The 19759-nt window shown below is 36.4% G+C and overlaps 1 long non-coding RNA gene across 1 annotated transcript; it reads right to left on the bottom strand.

Moving 5' to 3' along the window:
- On the bottom strand, positions 317–605 carry LOC110265540. Its single transcript, XR_002351690.1, has 2 exons — positions 482–605; positions 317–388 (listed from the first exon to the last, which is right to left on the bottom strand). It is a non-coding gene; the product is annotated as an uncharacterized LOC110265540 (long non-coding RNA).

Below are 19759 nucleotides of genomic sequence, written 5' to 3'. Positions count from 1 at the left end.
CAATAGCCGAAAATATGACTATTAAGCTAGATCAAAATACTTATGGCTGTGTTTATGAATCTTCCTAATTAAACATTGCAAAATTAATATATAATTCTGAATCATAGTTTGAATGACTAATTTAAAGAATGGAAATATTTTTATATAATTTTAGATTAACCAATCCAACATACATAAACCTTCATCACATTTGTCAAAAAAAAATTTATTATTTGAAAAATATAACATAAACTAATAGCTAAAATGAGACTCATGATAAATCAAAAGTAAGCCCTAATTCATCATATTAACAATTAGGGACAGCTTGGTTAGTTCCTGAGACTCATGATAAATCAAAGGATCCCTGCCACCCATTGATTGCATAGAGTAGCTTGTTGGACATAATTTCCTGCCAAGAAAATGTGGGGTATTATAAATCAGTACTAAAAGAAACCTCAATGAGCATGATAATGAATCATCAAATCCATATGATAAATTATACCTTGGTAGAATAAGGAGGAAGCTTCAGGTAATTAGCACATGTTATCACACTTGGCAAGTCATCATCTGCTGATTCCGAAGGCCCATTCCCATTAGACGAAGCATTGGCTGCAGTGACGAAAGTTGCACCCAGACATGTAATCATAAGTTAAAATTGTACTTAGTTATTAAAAGTAAATAGCAGAATAAATCAACAAACCTCCAAACCTAACTGGGCCTTCTGGAGGTTCTTGTGCATAGCTAAGGTTATAGAATTCCTTTGTTTGGTAGTTATACAGATAACTTGGGGTTAAGTTCCAAAAATATTCAAGAAATAATTAAATGCTTATGGTTCAAGAAAAATGTGTTTTGGAGAATTTTGTCAATTAGTTTATCCAGAGAGCAGATAGTTTACCTTTGTCAAGAGAACTTAATAAACTTTTGATTAAAATTGTATCATATCCAACAAATCTATTTGAGTAGTTGCTGCCACCTAGTATTGAGAAAGAAATTCAATATAAAATATAAAAATAAGATCAAGTCTGAGCAGCATATATAAATAACACTATCTCATCATGATGCTGGGAAAAAACTTCCTATTAGCAGTAGGGTTTAAAACTCTCAGTAGTACAACCACATGAAAGTAAGGAGTTAAGAATGAAAATAATGTATCATTTCTTGAAGAACAGAATAACATCACATGACAAACAATAATGACGTGCAGTCTATATGTAGCTTCAACAAACTACAGAACCCACCCCATAGATATCAAAACCATATACTATCTAGAAGAAAGTTCATAGTAAAACTCAACATTAAGAACCATTATAATATACCTTTTCCATAGTGTACAAATAAGTATGTTCAGATTTGCTCGCCTTTGTAAGCCATTGCACTGAAATTGAAAACACAACATTCTGAAAAAAGAAAATAACATGACGGAATGTGACTGAAAAGAACAGAAAGGGAGAAAATCATAAATTCAGTAATTTAGGATATCTCCTAATGCAAAGGCTCAAAGATTCAAAATCTAATTCATATTACACCTGTTATGTATTTAATCAAATAACAGTAAAGTTTGCAGAAATCTTGTGTTTTTTTTGTAAGTCTTGTTAATGAAACTAGAGTTTGGAATGAACCCATCTATATCACATGCACAAAGCAACCATTAATAACATGAAAATTTGACCAAGTGAGGAAAATTATAAGCATGAAAGCTATCTACATCTAGGTTAATCAGGTGTGAATTAGTCAATCAAACACAGGTTTGTATCAAGATTTTAAGTAACTAAGACTATCCCCCCTCTTTCTTTTCAAGGCCTGTTGGATTTGTTTTTGTTAAATTATTTAAATAACATTTAACCATTTCTCTACCTTTTTTGACAATAAAAACATTCAATGAAAACTGACTTTTTTTTGGGCGGTGTAGGGAGGAGACGTCCACACGCATAGAAAAACTCGCAAAATCACATGATTTTTGGAGAACGAAAATGTAAACCCTAACAATCCGGGATGTGGATTCCCTATATATATGTTTGAAACTGCCTTTTTCTCTTCATTTTAGTTTCAAATAAAGTGTAAAAAATTGTAGTTACCTGCATTACTGTTAAACTTCTCCAAATGAAGGATATGCATCCATTTGGGAATATCAAGATTTAGGCGTAAACCAACAATATCCTGCACTTGAGAAATTGAAGTTAAGCAGAGATTTGAATGAATTTTATCATTTTCTCTATATAAAAAATCATGGCCACGAATACTTCAGCCTACCTTCATCTTCTGGAAATTTTTAATTATCTGCAGTGTGTGTCTCTAAATAAAGGAGATCCACCTGTACCATTTTCTGCCAAAATGTGTAATAGCGGCTTTTAGGGTCTCTTTGGTTGATAAAGTAAAACTATTTCTATGCTCCTCTTTATCATTTTTTATGACAATTTCTTCAATCACTGGCCTAGAATTTTGGCTACTTGTAGAGGTTTCAGCTTGATGAGTATCTGTCTTCCAAAACCTAAACACCAATTTTTCCCTCCTAGCACCTGAACCAAGAGCTCTCTAGAAGAATAGGAGAACACATTACTTCATCAAGAGCTCTCTAGAAACACTCACGTGCCTTGTCAAAATTAACCTTTGCAGCGTCAAATTTATGGAAGCTTTTTCCCAGCTTCTGACTGCAATTCAGGAGGAGGAACATTGATGAATGGATTTTTGACGGTTTAAAATTTCACAATAAATCCTCGTTGCTAGTATAGTATCTAAACCAACAAATAATCCATTTCATGCAAAAAATTGTTTGTCACAAGTAACAAACCCCGATAAAAATAATAACCGAAGTATTTAAACATCGGGTCGTCTCTCAAGGAATAACAGGGAGGTGTGGTTATTATTGGTTATGGAAAAATATCTTTTTGGGGTTTTGAATAAAGAACAAGAAAAGTAAATTGCAAGAAAGTAAACTAATAGCTAAGAAAGCTCTTGGCAAGGTATGAGAATTAGAAGTCCTATCCTAGCTATCCTTATAAATTGTGATATCAATTGTCCATTGCTCCCACTTAGTTAACCTCTAACTATGAAGTGAAGTCAAGTGGATGAATCAATTTGATTCCTCAAGTCCTAGTCAACTCCTAAGGAAAGACTAGCTTTAGTTATCAATCAACAAAGGAGTTTGATAACTCAAGAGTCTCCAATTACTCAACCAAATCCAAGAGGAGAGAAATCTACACTAAAATCCAATGAAGCATTCTAAAAAACACTTTGAAGGCATAACATAAAAAACATAGAAAACTAGCAAGGAATATTAGATCCAAACAACCAATTGCAAAAATCAATGACTAACAAATAATAGAAGAAGCAATAAATATGAAATACCTCAAATTACATTAAATAGAAAATCAAATCTAACATGAGAATTCATAAACTATAGTGGATAAATAAATAAATCACCAAGAGAAGATAGATAAACTAAAGGACTAGAACAAATAAGATTAGAAGAAAACTAGATTAAAGCAAAGTAGAAATCTAAAATTGAAAATAGCTAAACCTAAGAATCCTAAAACCTACAGAGAGGAGAGAGCCTCTCTCTTTAGAAAAACTACATCTAAAACCTAAAATTATGTGAATGAATGTTGTGTCAATGAATGAATTGATTCCCCCACTCTGCAGTCTCTAATCTGTGTTTTCTGGGACGAAAACTGGGTCCAAAACTAGCCCGAAATCGCCCCCAGCGTCTTCTGCAATTTTTGCACGTGGCGCACGTCACGCGTACGTGTCGATGGTCTTCTTCGCGTGTCACGCGTACACCTCAGGTACATGCACGCGTCGCTATGCAAATCTCCAATTTCACGCGTACGCGTTAGGTACACGCACGCATTGATCCTCGCTGGTTATCTCCTTTATTTCTTGTGCTCCTTCCATTTTTGCAAGCTTCCTCTCCATCCTCTAAGCCATTCCTGCCCTATATAGCCTGAAAATACTTAACACACGGATCACAACATCGAATGGTATAAGAGGGAATTAAAATACACAATTTAAAGGCTTAGGAAGTAAGTTTTCAACCATAGAACAAAATTCGGAAGGAATTGTAAAATCATGCAATTTGTATGAATAAGTGTGCAAAGGCTTGATAAAAACCACTCAATTGAGTACAAGATAAACCATAAAATAGTGGTTTATCAATCTTCCCATACTTAAACATTAGCATGTCCTCATGCTAAGCTCAAGGAGACAAAAGGAATGAATGGGGGAAAAGTAAAACAAATGCGATGCAACCTATCACCTATGTATGTGAATGCAACTATATGCTAATATGTTTTTATCTACTTGGTTAAAAGTAAACAGGTTCCCCAAGACAAACATAAATCAGATTTTACTAATTCAAATCACACAATAAAAGACAAGTAAACTTGTAAGAAGATAGCTCATGAAAGCAGGGAACATAGAATCAAGCGTTGAACCCTCACTGGTAGTGTATATGCACTCAAATTGCTCATGTGTCTAGGGTTAATCCATTCTACTCTTCTCTAGTCATGCTTTCTAAAACTTTGTTCTTCATCTAACCAATCAACAAATATTTAATGTACAAATACAAACATCATGAGGTCTTTTCAAGGTTGTAATGGGGCTAAGGTAAGGGTGAGGATATATGTATGGCCAAGTGAGCTATAATATGAATCTTTGACCAACTTAAGTTCTCACCTAACACACACACTCTATATAATTCTAAAATCATGCCTAGCTACCCATAATCTCACTTTTGTATATTTCACCTACTCATGCATCAATTTTTTTTCATCACATATATATATATATATAAATGAAAGCATAATATATCAATGCATATGTTTTTTTTTTCAATTTTTTTCACATGAGTAAGCACCCAAATTTCCAATATTTGTCAGTAAAAACACAACACATTCTCATCAACCTAAGTTCCCACATTTCCACACACTTAGTTGACACACACTATCTTAAGCTAACCAAAGATTCAAATCGGGTAATTAATTATTTTTTTTGCTTAAAGCTAGTGATGTGGTAATATAAACAACAAATGAGGGTTAAAAGGCTCAAAGTGGTAAACAAAGGTAAATGAAATGGTGGGCTATTTAGGATAAGTGAGATAATAACAAATGATGGCCTCAATCATATGTATGCATGAATATACACTAAACAATGGACATATAGAGTGGAACAAACTATAGATTACAATTATAGAGAAGAAAACACACAAGAATAAAAATCATGGTTAAATAATGTAACCATATAATTAAGCTCAAAATCTCACAGGTAGTGTGTTCTTAGCTCAAAAACCATGTTCCAAATTAAAATCTTCAAACAAGTTTAACAAAAAAGTTTTAATTTAAATTAGTGAAATGCTATAAAAAGGGTCTTGGAAAAGAACGTGTCACTCCAACCAAGTAGTGGTAGAAGAACATGCACAAGATCAAACAAACATGCAATCAAATATGCAAATGCAACAACTAATTTAACAAGGAAAATTAAACATTGGTGTTGAAATAGGAAATAACTAACCCACAGAAGTCGGTCTCGTCCTCTCCACACTTAAATATTGCACCGTCCTCGGTGCATGCTAAGATGTGCAAGTGGATGGGCTGCTACAACTGATGCTTTTCTCCAAAGATTGTCCAGATGGACTTGTCTGTCGCCCCATTGATAAGCTTTTCCCTTCCCTTTTCGTTGGCCACCCTGAAAGAAGAGGAAAAAGAAGAAAGGTAACCCAGAAATAAAGATAAGAAAACAAATAAAGTATGGGTGGGTTAATGCCAATTAATAAGGGTCTCAATTACATGGTAGCTACAACATGCAAGTGAGAAAACAGTAGAAGCAAATGGCATATCAATAGTGCAAAAAATGCAACAATGGGAGAGAGATAGTAGGTAATGAAAGACAATATAAATTCATGTCAATGCAAAAGGAACACAGGTATCATAAAAGATTTGCATTGACAGATAAATAATATCACCCAACAGTGTAAAACAAGTCACTAAGCACCAAAATAATACCAGAAAAGATACAACAGTTGAATAAGAACATTTAACACCAACAGAGAAAATAATAAACGTATAAAAAAAATAAAAACAAGAACAAAATTAAAATGGAAGGAAGAAAAATATGTAAATGCAGTAAGTAAAAGAAATGGAAAGAGAATATGGATGAGAATGTAAAGGAATGAAGAAGAAGATAGTAAGAAAGGAGGAAGAAAGAAGGAGAAAGGAGAGAAGAAAGAAAAAGGAAATGAAAAACAGGACGCGACGCGCACGCATGCATCACGCGCATGCGTGACAACTGGACTAGCCATGTGACGTGTAAGCGTCGCCCACGCGTACGCGTGAGTGGCCTAAAATGAACACTGACGCGTAAGCGTCGGTCACGCGTACGCGTGACTACTCGCGCGACTCCAGCACAGTGGCAGCCCAACTCTCGGTTCAATTCGCTATTGACGCTGATTTTCATTCCCACGCATACACGTCGCTGACGCTTACGCGTGGGTTGAAAAATTCGCAAGGGACACTGATGAGCGGATAATTTATACGCTTTTTGGCATTGTTTTTAGGTAGTTTTTAACATGTTTTAGTTACTTTTTATTATATTTTTATTAGTTTTTATGCAAAAATCATATTTCTGGAATTTACTATGAGTTTGTGTATTTTTCTATAATTTCAGGTATTTTTGGGTTGAAATTGAGGGACCTGAGCAAAAATCTTATTCAGAGGCCGAGAAAGGACTACAAATGCTGTTGGATTTTGACCCTCTTGCACTCGAAGTGGATTTTCTAGAGCTACAAAAGCCCAATTGGCGCATTCTCAATTGCGTTGGAAAGTAGACATCTTGGGTTTCCAGCAATGTATAATAGTTTAATATTTTCCCAAGATTTGATGGCCCAAATTGGTGTTTAAATGCCAGCCAGAGATCCTTTTCTGGCGTAAAATGCCAGAACTGGCACCAGAACTGGAGTTAAACGCCCAAACTGGCATCCAAGCTGGTGTTTAACTCCAGAAAAGGTCTATGCATGTGTAAAGCTCAATGCTCAGCCCAAGCACACACCAAGTGGGCCTCGGAAGTGGATTTATGCACTCTCTGCACTTAGTTACTCATTTTCTCTAAACTTAAGTTACTAGTTTAGTATAAAAACTACTTTTAAAGATTCATTTTGGTAACGTATGACATTTTATATCTCATATTGTATCTTCTACAGCATGAGTCTCTAAACCCCATAGGTGGGGGTGAGGAGCTCTGCCGTGTCTCAATGGATTAATACAATTACTATTTTTTTCTTTTCTATCATGCTTGATTCTGTTCTAAGATACTCACTCGTACTTCAATAGAAAGAATATGATGATCCGTGACACTCATCATCATTCTCAACTTTATGAACGCGTGCTTGACAACCACTCCCGTTCTATCTGAGCTCAACGTAGTCATTGGGCGACAGCTTGAGTGTGTATCTCTTGGGTCTCTGATCCACGGATTTGGCTTACCTCTCCTGACAACAGAGCATTCAAATCCATGAGATTAGAACCTTCATGGTAGATGTTAGAACTAATTGGCAGCATTCCTGAGATCCAGAAAGTCTAGACCGTGTCTGTGGTATTCCGACTAGGATCTGGGATGGGATGATTGTGACGAGCTTCAAACTCACGAATGTTGGGCGTAGTGACAGTGTGCAAAAGGATAGAGAGATCCTATTTCGACGCAAGCGAGAACCGACAGATGATTAGCCGTGCGATAGCTGTGCCTAGTATTTTTCATCCGAGACGAGGGATCCGACAGTTGATTAGCCGTACAGAAACTGTACCTGGATCATTTTCACTGAGAGGATGGATGGTAGCCATTGACAACGGTGATCCACCAATATACTGCTTGCCATGGAAGGAAGCCATGCGTGTTTGGAGAAGAAGACAGTAGGAAAGTAGAGATTCAGACGACAGAGCATCTTCGGAACCTCAACCTGTTCCTCATTACTGAATCACAAGTATCATTCATTTCATGTTATTTACTTTTCATAAACAAAATCATTTTTATCACTAATCTCCTGATTAAGATTTACAAGATAACCATAGCTTGCTTCAAGCTGGCAATCTCCGTGGGATCGACCCTTACTCACGTAAGGTATTATTTGGACCACCCAGTGCACTTGCTGGTTAGTTGTCCAGAGTTGGAAAGGTGTGATTGCAATTCTGTGCACCAAGTTTTTGGCACCGTTGCCGGGAATTATTCGAGTTTGGACAACTGACGGTTCACCTTGTTGCTTAGATTAGGAAAAATTTATCTTTTTTGGTTTATAGTCACTAAATTTGAGTCTTTTATTATTGTTTTTGTTAAAATTTTAAAATCCTTGTTTTCTTTTTCGAGATTTTTTTAAAATTTTTAATAAATAGATAAAAACCAATAAACTAATAATTGAGTCTTCTGTTTGAGTTTAGTTTCATGTTTTAAGTTTGGTGTCAATTGCATGTTTTTATTTTCCTTCAATTTTTCGAATTGTATGCTCTTTTTATTCTTCATATTTTCGAGTTTTATGTTCTTTGTTCTTTCTTGATCTTCAAGTTATTCTTGTTTATTTTCCTTGTTTGATATTTAGTTTTTCTTGTTTTGTGTCTTTCCTTGTTTTTCTTGTGTATTTTCGAATTATTAGTGTCCAAAGTATAAAAATTTTTAAGTTTGGTGTCCTTTGTGTTTTTATTTTCTTAAAGATTTCCAAAATTTGTTCTTGGTGTTCATCTTGATCTTCAAAGTGTTCTTGGTGTTCATCTTGACATTCAAAGTTTTCTTGTTTGTTTTCTTTGTTTTGATCTAAAAATTCTAAGTTTGGTGTCATTTTATTGTTTTTTTCTTTCCTCATTAAATTCAAAAAAATTATCTTTTCCTTTATTTACTCATCATTTTCGAATTCCTTAGGTTTACTTAATCAAAATTTTAAAATTTGGTAGTTTCTTGTTAGTCAAGTTAAAATTTCAATTTTAAAAATTTATCTTTTTAAATCTTTTTCAAAACAAATTCTTTATCAATTTTCTTTCTATATTTTTCGAAAATCTTTTATAAAATTTTTCAGAATCTTTTTCTTTTTTTTTATAATTTTTGAATTACTTGTCCTATTTTATTATTTGATTGAAAAATTTTAAGTTTGGTGTTTTCTTGTTAAGAAAGTTTCAATCTTTAAAATTTTAAAATCATATCTTTTTCAAATCCTTTCTTTTACTTATTTTCTTACAAGTATCTTTAATTTTAAGACATATCTTTTTCAAAACTTCCTAACCACTTTCTCTCTCTTCATTTTTCGAAAATCCTCACCCACAAATTTTCAAATCTCTTTAATTAATTAATTACTTTACTTTTCTAATTTCTTTTATTTCTTTTTCTTTTCTTAATTTTCGAAACTTGCATCAATTTTTTTATTTACTTTATTTTAATTTCTTTAATTTCAAAAAAAGGGGGAATAAAATTTTTATTTACAATCCACATCATCTCCCTTTCTCCATCATGGACCTAAGTGGAAATGAACAGTCCAGAAGGACTCTGGGGTCATATGCTAACCTTACTACTGCTTCCTATGGAAGTAGTATCTATCTACCCCCCATCATAGCTAGCAATTTTGAGCTAAATCCTCAGCTTATTATCATGGTGCAGCAAAATTGCCAGTATTCCGGTCTTCCACAGGAAAAACCTACTGAGTTTCTGGCACAGTTCTTACAAATTGCTAACACATACGTGATAAGGAAGTAGATCAAAATGTCTACAGATTATTACTATTTCCATTTGCTTTAAAAAATCAAGTTAAGAGGTGGTTAAATAACCAACCCACAACAAGCATAAGAACATGGAAACAGTTATCAGAAAAATTCTTGAATCAATATTTCCCTCCAAAAAGGATAACATAGCTAAGGCTGGACATCCAAGGCATTAAGCAAGAGGATAATGAATCTCTTTATAATGTCTGGGAGAGGTACAGAGAGATGCTAAGGAAATGTCCCTCTGAAATATTTTCAGTGGGTGCAGTTAGACATCTTCTACTACGGGCTTACAGAAAAGACCCAGATGTCTCTAGACCACTCAGCTGGTGGATCTATACACATGAGAAAGATAATTAAAGAGGCTCAAGAGCTCATTGATACAGTTGCTAGAAATCAACATCTGTATTTAAGTAGTGAGTCCTGCATGAAAGAAGAGGCTAAAGCAGTATCCACTGAACTTAGTCCTCCAAAACAAGTTGCTGAACTCAATCAGCAATTGCTCTTTATAACAAAACAGTTAGTAGAATTTAATGAGATGCTACAAGACACTAACAATGCTAACAAGAATATGGAAGCACAATTGGATCAGACAAGACAGCAGTTATCTAAACAGATAACAGAAGAGTTCCAAGCTGTTCATTTAAGGAGTGGAAAGACATTGAATGTCTCAACTCAAGGCAGCAGAAAGCCAAGAAAGGAACAACTGACAGAGGATGACCAAACCACTGCCTAAAAACCCTCTGAGGATAGTAAGAGCCCAAAGAGGAATGATTCTGGCGTTCAATCGCCAGAAAAGGGTGAGAAGTTGGCGTTGAACGCCCAGTCGATGGCCAATTCTGGCGTCCAAATGCCAGAAAAGGGTGGCAATCTGGCGTTGAACGCCATACAGCACCCAATTCTGACGTTCAAATGCCAATGAGGGATCAGACACCTGCAAGTGCTGATAATAACCCCCTTAAGCAAGCTTCTCCAACCACTTCTGTAGAAAATAAACTTGCAACAACTAAGGTTGAAGAATATAAAGCCAAGATGCCTTATCCTCAGAAACTTTGTCAAGTGGAACAGGATAAACAATTTGCCCACTTTGCAGACTGTCTCAAGACTCTTGAAATAAAGATTCCATTTGCAGAGGCACTTGAGCAAATACCCTCTTATGCTAAGTTCATGAAAGAGATCTTAAGTCATAAGAAGGATTGGAGGGAGACTGAAAAAGTTTTTCTCACTGAAAAATACAGTGCATTCATTTTAAAAAGCTTACCAGAGAAGCTTAAAGATCCCAGAAGCTTTATGATACCATTCACATTAGAGGGTGCTTGTACCAAGATAGCTTTATTTGATCTTGGGACAAGTATCAACCTGATACCTGCATCCACTATCAGAAAGCTTGGTTTGACTGAAGAAGTCAAACCAACCCGAATATGTCTCCAACTTGCTAATGGCTCCATTAAAATTCCATCAGGCGTAATTGAGGACATGATTTTCAAGTTTGGGCCATTTGCCTTTTCCATTGACTTTGTAGTGCTGGAAATGGAGGAGCACAAGAGTGCAACTCTCATTCTAGGGAGACCTTTCCTAGCAACTGGACGAACCCTCATTGACGTCCAAAAAGGGGAGGTAACCCTGAGAGTCAATAAGGATGAGTTTAAGTTGAATGCTATCAAAGCTATGCAGCATCCAGACACATCAAAATACTGCATGAGCGTTGATATTATTGACTCCCTGGTGGAAGAGGTTAATATGACTGAGAGTCTCGAATTAGAGCTAGAGGACATTTTTAAAGATGTTCAGCCTGATCTGGAGGAACCAGCGAAAACAAAAGAACCTCTGAAAACTCCTCAAGAAGAGGAGAAGCCTCCTAAACCCGAGCTCAAACAACTACCACCATCCCTGAAATATGCATTTCTGGGAGAAGATGACACTTTTCCAGTAATCATAAGCTCTGCTTTAGAGCTACAGGAAGAGAAAGCACTAATTCAGGTGCTAAGGGCACACAAGAAAGCTCTTGGATGGTCCATAAGTGATCTTAAGGGCATTAGCCCAACCAGATGCATGCACAAGATCCTATTGGAGGATGATGCTAAGCCAGTGGTTCAACCACAGAGGCGGCTGAATCCAGCTATGAAGGAGGTGGTGCAGAAAGAGATCACTAAGTTACTAGAGGCTGGGATTATTTATCCTATTTCTGATAGCCCCTGGGTGAGCCTTGTCTAAGATGTCCCAAAGAAGGGAGGCATGACTGTGGTTCGTAATGAAAAGAATGAACTGGTTCCCACAAGAACAGTTACAGGGTGGCGTATGTGTATTGACTACAGAAGGCTCAATATAGCCACCAGAAAGGATCATTTTCCTTTACCATTCATAGACCAAATGCTAGAGAAATTAGCAGCTCATGAATACTACTGCTTTTTGGATGGCTATTCAGGTTACAACCAAATTACAGTAGATCCTAAGGACCAAGAGAAAACAGCATTCACATGTCCATCTGGAGTATTTGCCTACAGAAGGATGCCATTTGGTCTGTGCAATGCACCTGCAACCTTTCAGAGGTGCATGCTCTCTATCTTCTCTGATATAGTAGAAAATTTTCTAGAAGTCTTCATGGATGACTTCTCAGTATTTGGAGACTCATTCAGCTCCTGTCTTGAGCATCTAGCACTTTTTCTGAAAAGGTGCCAAGAGACTAACCTGGTTTTAAACTAGGAGAAATGTCACTTTATGGTGACTGAAGGAAGTGTCCTTGGGTGCAGAATTTTAAACAAGGGAATAAAGGTGGATCAAGCTAAGATAGAGGTAATTGAAAAATTACCACCACCTACCAATGTTAAGGCAATCAGAAGCTTTCTGGGGCATGCAGGATTCTATAGGAAGTTTATAAAGGATTTTCCAAAAATTGCAAAACCTCTGAGCAATCTGCTAGCCGCTGATACACCATTTGTCTTTGAAACAGAGTGTTTGCAGGCCTTTGAGACTCTAAAAGCTAAGCTGGTTACAGCACCAGTCATTTCTACACCAGACTGGACATTACCATTCGAACTAACGTGTGATGCTAGTGACTCAGAATTTAGATAGTGTTATTGATTCTCCTAGTTCAGTATGTTGATTCTTGAACACAGTTACTTTATGAGTCTTCGCTGTGACCCTAAGCATTTTGTTTTCCAGTATTACCACCGGATACATAAATGTCACAGACACATAACTGGGTGAACCTTTTCGGATTGTGACTCAGCTTTGCTAGAGTCCCCAATTAGAGATGTCCAGAGCTCTTAAGCACACTCTTATTGTTTTGGGGACCACGACTTTAACCGCTCAGTCTCAAGCTTTTCACTTGACACCTTCACGCCACAAGCACATGGTTAGGGACAGCTTGGTTTAGCTGCTTAGGCCAGGATTTTATTCCTGTGGGCCCTCCTATCCACTGATGGTCAAAGCCTTAGATCCTTTTTATTTTACCCTTGCCTTTTGGTTTAAAGGGCTATTGGCTTTTTCTGCTTGCTTTTTCTTTCTTTTTTTTCTCTTTTTTTTATTTTTTGCCTCTTTTTTTTTGCATATATTTTTTCTGTAAGCTTTTCACTGCTTTTTCTTGCTTCAAGAATTAATTTTATGATTTTTCAGATTATCAATAGCATTTCTCCTTTTCCATTATTCTTTCAAGAGCCAAAAATTTTAACATTCATGAACAACAAATTCAAAAATATTCACTGTTCAAGCATTCATTCAGAAAAACAAAAAGTATTGCCACCACATGAAAATAATTAATCTGTTTAAAATTTGAAATTCATGTACTTCTTTTTCTTTTTGCAATTAAAAACACTTTTTATTTAAGAAAGGTGATGGATTCATAGGACCTTCATAGCTTTAAGTCATAGACACTAAGACACTAATGATCATTTAATAAGACACAAACATAAATAAAACATAAAGCATAATTTTCTAAAAACAGAAAAATAAGAACAAGGAAATTAAAGAACGTGTCCACCTCAGTGATGGCGGCTTGTTCTTCCTCTTGAGGATCTTATGGAGTCCTTGAGCTCCTCAATGTCTCTTCCTTGCCTTTGTTGCTCCTCCCTCATGACTCTTTGGTCTTCTCTAATTTCATGGAGGAGGATGGAATGCTCTTGGTGCTCCACCCTTAGTTGTCCCATGTTGGAACTTAATTCTCCTAGGGATGTGTTGATTTTTTCCCAATAGTTTTGTGGAGGAAAATGCATCCCTTGAGGTATCTCAGGGATTTCATGATGAGGAATTTCCTCATGCTCTTGTCCATGAGTGGGCTCTCTTGTTTGCTCCATCCTTTTCTTAGTGATGGGCTTGTCCTCATCAATGAGGATGTCTTCCTCTATGTCAATTCCAGCTAAATTGCAGAGGTGACAAATGAGATGAGGGAAGGCTAACCTTGCCAAAGTAGACGACTTGTCTGCCACCTTGTAGAGTTCTAGGGATATAACCTCATGAACTTCTACTTCCTCTCTAATCATGATGCTATGGATCATGATAGCCCGGTCTATAGTAACTTCAGACCGGTTGCTAGTAAGAATGATTGAGCGTTGGATGAACTCCAACCATTCCCTAGCCACGAGCTTGAGGTCATGCCTTCTTAGTTGAACCGGCTTCCCTCTTGAATCCCTCTTCCATTGAGCGCCGTCTTCACAAATGTCTATGAGGACTTGGTCCAACCTTTGATCAAACTTGACCCTTCTAGTGTAGGGACGTGCATCTCCTTGCATCATGGGCAAGTTGAATGCCAACCTTACATTTTTTGGACTAAAATCTAAGCATTTTCCACGGACCATTGTAAGCCAATTCTTTGGGTCCGGGTTCACACTTTGATCATGGTTCTTGGTGATCCATGCATTGGCATAAAACTCTTGAACCATTAAGATTCTGACTTGTTGAATGGGGTTGGTGAGAACTTCCCAACCTCTTCTTCGAATCTCATGTCGGATCTCGAGATATTCACCCTTTTTGAGTTTGAAAGGGACCTCGGGGATCACCTTCTTCTTGGACACAACTTCATAGAAGTGGTTTTGTTGGATCTTTGAGATAAATCTCTCCATCTTCCATGACTCAGAGGTGGAAGCTTTTGCCTTCCCTTTCCTCTTTCTAGAGGTTTCTCCGGCCTTAGATGCCATAAATGGTTATGGAAAAACAAAAAGCTTTAGCTTTTACCACATCAAACTTAGAAGGTTTGCTCCTCCTCGAGCAAAAGAAGAAAAAAAAGAGTAGAAGAGGAAGAAATAGAGGAGATGGAGGGGCTTTAGTGGTTCAGCCAAGTGAGGTAAGTAGTGTGTATGGTGTGTGAAAATGAAAAAGTGAATATGGGTTTATATAGGAGTGGAGAGAGGGGTAGGGTTCGGCCATGTATAGGTGGGTTTGGAAGGGAAAGTGGTTTGAATTTGAATGGTGAGGTAGGTGGGGTTTTATGATGGATGGATGTGGATTGGTGAAGAGATTATGGATAAGAGGGTAGAATTTGATAGGTGAGGGGTTTTTGGGAAGAGGTATTGAGGTGATTGGTGAAGGGTATTTGGGGAAGGGTGTTTTGGGGAGGTGTGTAGAAGAGAGAGAGAGATGAAGTAGGTGGGGATCCTGTAGGGTCCACAGATCCTGAGGTGTCAAGGATTTCTCATCCCTGCACCATATTGGCGTGTAAACGCCCCCTTGATTGCCAATCCTGGCGTTAAACGCCAGGTTGCTGCCCATTTCTGGCGTTTAACGCTAGCTTTTCTCCCCTTTATGGCGTTTAAATGCCAGCTCTGTGCCTATTTCTGGCGTTAAACGCCAGTATGGTGCCTATTTCTGGCATTAAATGCCAAGAATGGTGCCAGACTGGGCGTTTAACGCCCATTCTACTACCCTTACTGGCGTTTAAACGCCAGTAAGCTTCTCCTCCAGGGTGTGCTATTTTTAATATAGTTTTTCATTCTGTGTTTTTCTTTTCCAGTTGTTTTTGTGGCTTCACATGATCATTAACCTACAGAAAACATAAAATAACAATGAAAAATAAATAGATATAATTAAATTACATTGGGTTGCCTCCTAATAAGCGCTTCTTTAATGTCAATAGCTTGACAGTGAGCTCTCATGGAGCCTCACAGATAATCAGAGCAGGGTTGGGGCCTCTCAACATCAAACTTAGAGTTTTGTTGTGGCCTCGCAACACCAAACTTAGAGTTTGGTTATGGCCTCCCAACACCAAACTTAGAGTTTGAATGTAGGGGTTTTGTTTGACTCTGTATTGGGAGAAACTTTTCATGCTTCCTTTCCATGGTTACAGAGGGAGATCCTTGAGCTTTAAACACAAGGGAGTTCTCATTCACTTGAAGGACCAATTCTCCTCTGTCAACATCAATCACAGCTTTTGCTGTGGCTAGGAAGGGTCTGCCAAGGATGACGGATTCATCCATACACTTCCCAGTGTCTAGGATTATGAAATCAGCAGGGATGTAGTGGCCTTCAACCTTTACCTAGACATCCTCTACAAATCCATAAGCCTGTTTCTTTGAATTGTCTGACATCTCTAGTGAGATTCTTACAGCTTGTACCTCAAGGATCCTTAGCTTCTCCATCACAGGGAGTGGCATGAGGTTTATGCTTGACCCTAGGTCACACAGAGCCTTCTCAAAGGTCATGGTGCCTATGGTACAAGGTATTGAGAACTTTCCAGGATCCTGTCTCTTCTGAGGTAATCTCTGCCTAGTCAAGTCATCCAGTTCTTTGGTGAGCAAAGAGAGTTCATCCTCACAAGTCTCATTACCAAATAACTTGGCATTTAGCTTCATGATTGCTCCAAGGTACTTAGCAACTTGCTCTTCAGTAACATCTTCATCCTCTTCAGAGGAAGAATACTCATCAGAGCTCATGAATGGCAGAAGTAAATTCAATGGAATCTCTATGGTCTCAGTGTGAGCCTCAGATTCCCATGGTTCCTCATTAGGGAACTTGACGTTAGGTATTTTTACCAGTAAAGAGATTCCTAGAAATAGTTGCGTTGTAGATATAGTCTCTAAACCGAAAAAAATCCCTTTGTACAAACATTTTGGGTGTCACAAGTAACAAACCCCTTTAGAAATTGTTAACCGAGTATTCAAACCTCGGGTTGTCTTCTCAAGGAACTGCGAGGAAGTATGTTCTTATTATTGGCTATAAAGGTTGTAAGCAGGGTTTAAAAGGTGAGAAGCAAGTAATTTGAATGACAAGTAAAGTAAAGGGCAATTAAAATAAATAAATACTGCAAAGCACACTTTTGGCAAGGTAAGAGAAGTTGGAGGTCCAACGTAGTTATCTCTCTCAACTATAACGAAAGTTGAATCTAAACTCCACTTGGTCAACCTTTACTAGGGCAAAGGAAAGTGAGGGGACTAATTAAATTGACCTTTGAATCCTATTTATTTCATAAGAAAAGGTTGGGATTACTTAAGTTCAGCTCAATTAGCAAGATAACGATTATCAGTTATGTTGAGTTTAATAACTGTTGAGTTACTGAATTCTTAACCAGGACCAAAAGGGGAAAAAGTAAAATTGCTGGAATAATAAAAATGTCTTTAGATGGGAAGCAATAGTAACTTAAATCAAAGAGAACAATCATAAACTGAAAATACCTCAATTATCATTAATTCAAATAACAGTCTGCAACATGGAAAAATTCATAGATCCAATTATAAAGGTAAATAGCCAACTCAGATATTGAAATAAATAAATAAAGTGAAAGGGAAGTTTAAAACAAAGAAATATAAAACCTGGATTGAGAGTCATTCTTAAAATAAGAAGAAATCCTAAATCCTAAGAGAGAGAGGAGAAGATCTCCCTCTCAACTAAATCTAAATCATTGAAAAGTAAAATATATGCGAGCTCTCTTTTGAATGGGTGCATTCCCACACTTTATAACCTCTGGTCTATGCTGTTTGTAATTGGATCTGGGCCAAAAAGGGCTTCAAAATTCGTTGGGGGTGTATTCTGTAAATTCTGATATGTGGCCTCTGTCACGCGTCCGCGTGGATCACGCGGTCGCGTCATTCGGAGCTTTTCTTTGCCATGCTGTCGCATCGGTCACGCGTCCGCGTCGCTGCTGATTCGTGCTTGGCACGCGATCGCTTCGTCCATGCGGTCGCGTGGATACCAGTTTCCTTAAAGCTCCATTTTGCCTTCTCCTTCCTATTTTGTATGTTTCCTTTTCCATTATTTAAGTCATTCTGCCTTAGAAAATCTGAAACTACTCAACACACTAATCCCGGCATCGAATGGAAATAAAGGTAATTAAAATAATTAATTTTTAAAGCTTAGGAAACATGTTTTTCACAATATGACATAATAAGGAAGGGAAAGTAAAACCATGCAATTAATGTGAATAAGTAGGTGAAGGATTGTATAAATTACTCAAATTAAGCATAAAAGAACTCATGAAATATGGGTTTATCAACCTCCCCACACTTAAACACTAGCATGTCCTCATGCTAAATCCAACGTAAATAATTAAGGTTAAAGTGATGGAATGTCATGCAATGCAACCTAATTTAAATGCAACTACCTAAATGAATGATGCATCATGCAACTCTAATTTATTCACTCATATATAAAGCTTACATGTATCCAAGTTAATTCACATTCTCAAGGAGTCATGTATATATATATAGCCAACCCTTAAATAATAAAGCATTTTAGCAAATGAGATGGGAAAGAAAACATTGTACAAACTTGTAAAATAATTAGTAAATTAAGTACAGATATATGTTGATGAGTTATTGAACCCTCACTGGATTTTGTGTTTACTCTCTAGTCACTCAGTGTTTATTGGGTTTATTCACTCTATTTTTCTTTTTATTCTTACTTTCTATAGCTTTGTTCTTCATCTAACCAATCAACAATTATAGAATATAGTCATACCAAAAAGTCATGAGGTCTTTAATTGAGGTTGTAATGGGGTCAAGGTAAAGGTAAGGATTTATGTATAGGGTCAAGTGAGCTAATAAGTGAATCCTTAATTAGACTAAGATCTCACCTAACATACATATTTAGTAAAATAAAACTTCTTTGCCTATTTTCCCATATTATCCCACTTATTGTTACATACTCATGTTTCACTTTTTATTTTATTATTCCATGTGCATTGCTTTTATTTTGCATTGGGGAATTTCTTTTGTATCCCCCTTTTATTTAAATGCTGAAAAATAACTCTTTTTTTTTTCAAGGCACATGCCAATTAAATCACTCTAATTTTCTCATGAGCATGCTTCCCAAATTTATTTTATTTGTTTTAACTTCTCTACCTTTTGTTTCTATCATCCATGTTCCCAAAAAGTTTCCCACATTTAACTCTATTCATGATTTTCTATCTTAAGCTAACCAAGGATTCACTTGGGATTTTCTTTTGTTTTTCTGCTTAAGGCTAGTAATTTGGCTAAATAGAATAAAGGGGTTTTAAAAGGCTCAAGGGGCTAACAAGGGTGATGTAAAAGGTAGGCTAATTTGGGGTAAGTGAGCTGAAATCAAATGATGGCCCCAATCATTCTCTTGGTATGTATCTACATTCTATATTCTATAATTGGACATATAGATTAAAGCAAAGTATAGAACATCAGAATAAAAAGAAATGAAACACACAGAAATGAAATTATGGTTTGAATGCAACCATACAATTAAGCTCAAGACTAACAGGCTGTGTGTTCTCTAACTCAAGCATCATATATCATTTATATATTGTATGCAGGTTTAGTTAAAAATTCCCATTATTCTCATAAAAAATATTTAGGGTAGCTTTTAAAGTTTTAATGTTCCTCCTTGATGAAATGTTGTCAGCTTAACTACATCATGTAATGCTATATATAAGGTTTGTGGATTTAAATCCGATATGTTCAATTTCCTAGTTTACTTTCTTTTTATATTTTTCTATTTAAACTATACTATCTTATGCTAAAAAGGGTAAACTATACTAATTAATCCACTAATAAATCAGAATTGCAAACTAAACTAAATAACTAAAATAAACTAAATGGCTAAAATATGAACTAAAGATGCAAAATGCAGAAAATAGAGTAGAAATACATAAAAGCAATGTATAA

Source organism: Arachis ipaensis, chromosome B08, assembly GCF_000816755.2.
Source record: "Arachis ipaensis cultivar K30076 chromosome B08, Araip1.1, whole genome shotgun sequence".
In the NCBI taxonomy this organism is placed as follows: Eukaryota; Viridiplantae; Streptophyta; class Magnoliopsida; order Fabales; family Fabaceae; genus Arachis; species Arachis ipaensis.
Note: the sequence above shows the minus strand (reverse complement) of the source record. Positions and strands in the feature narration are given on the sequence as shown.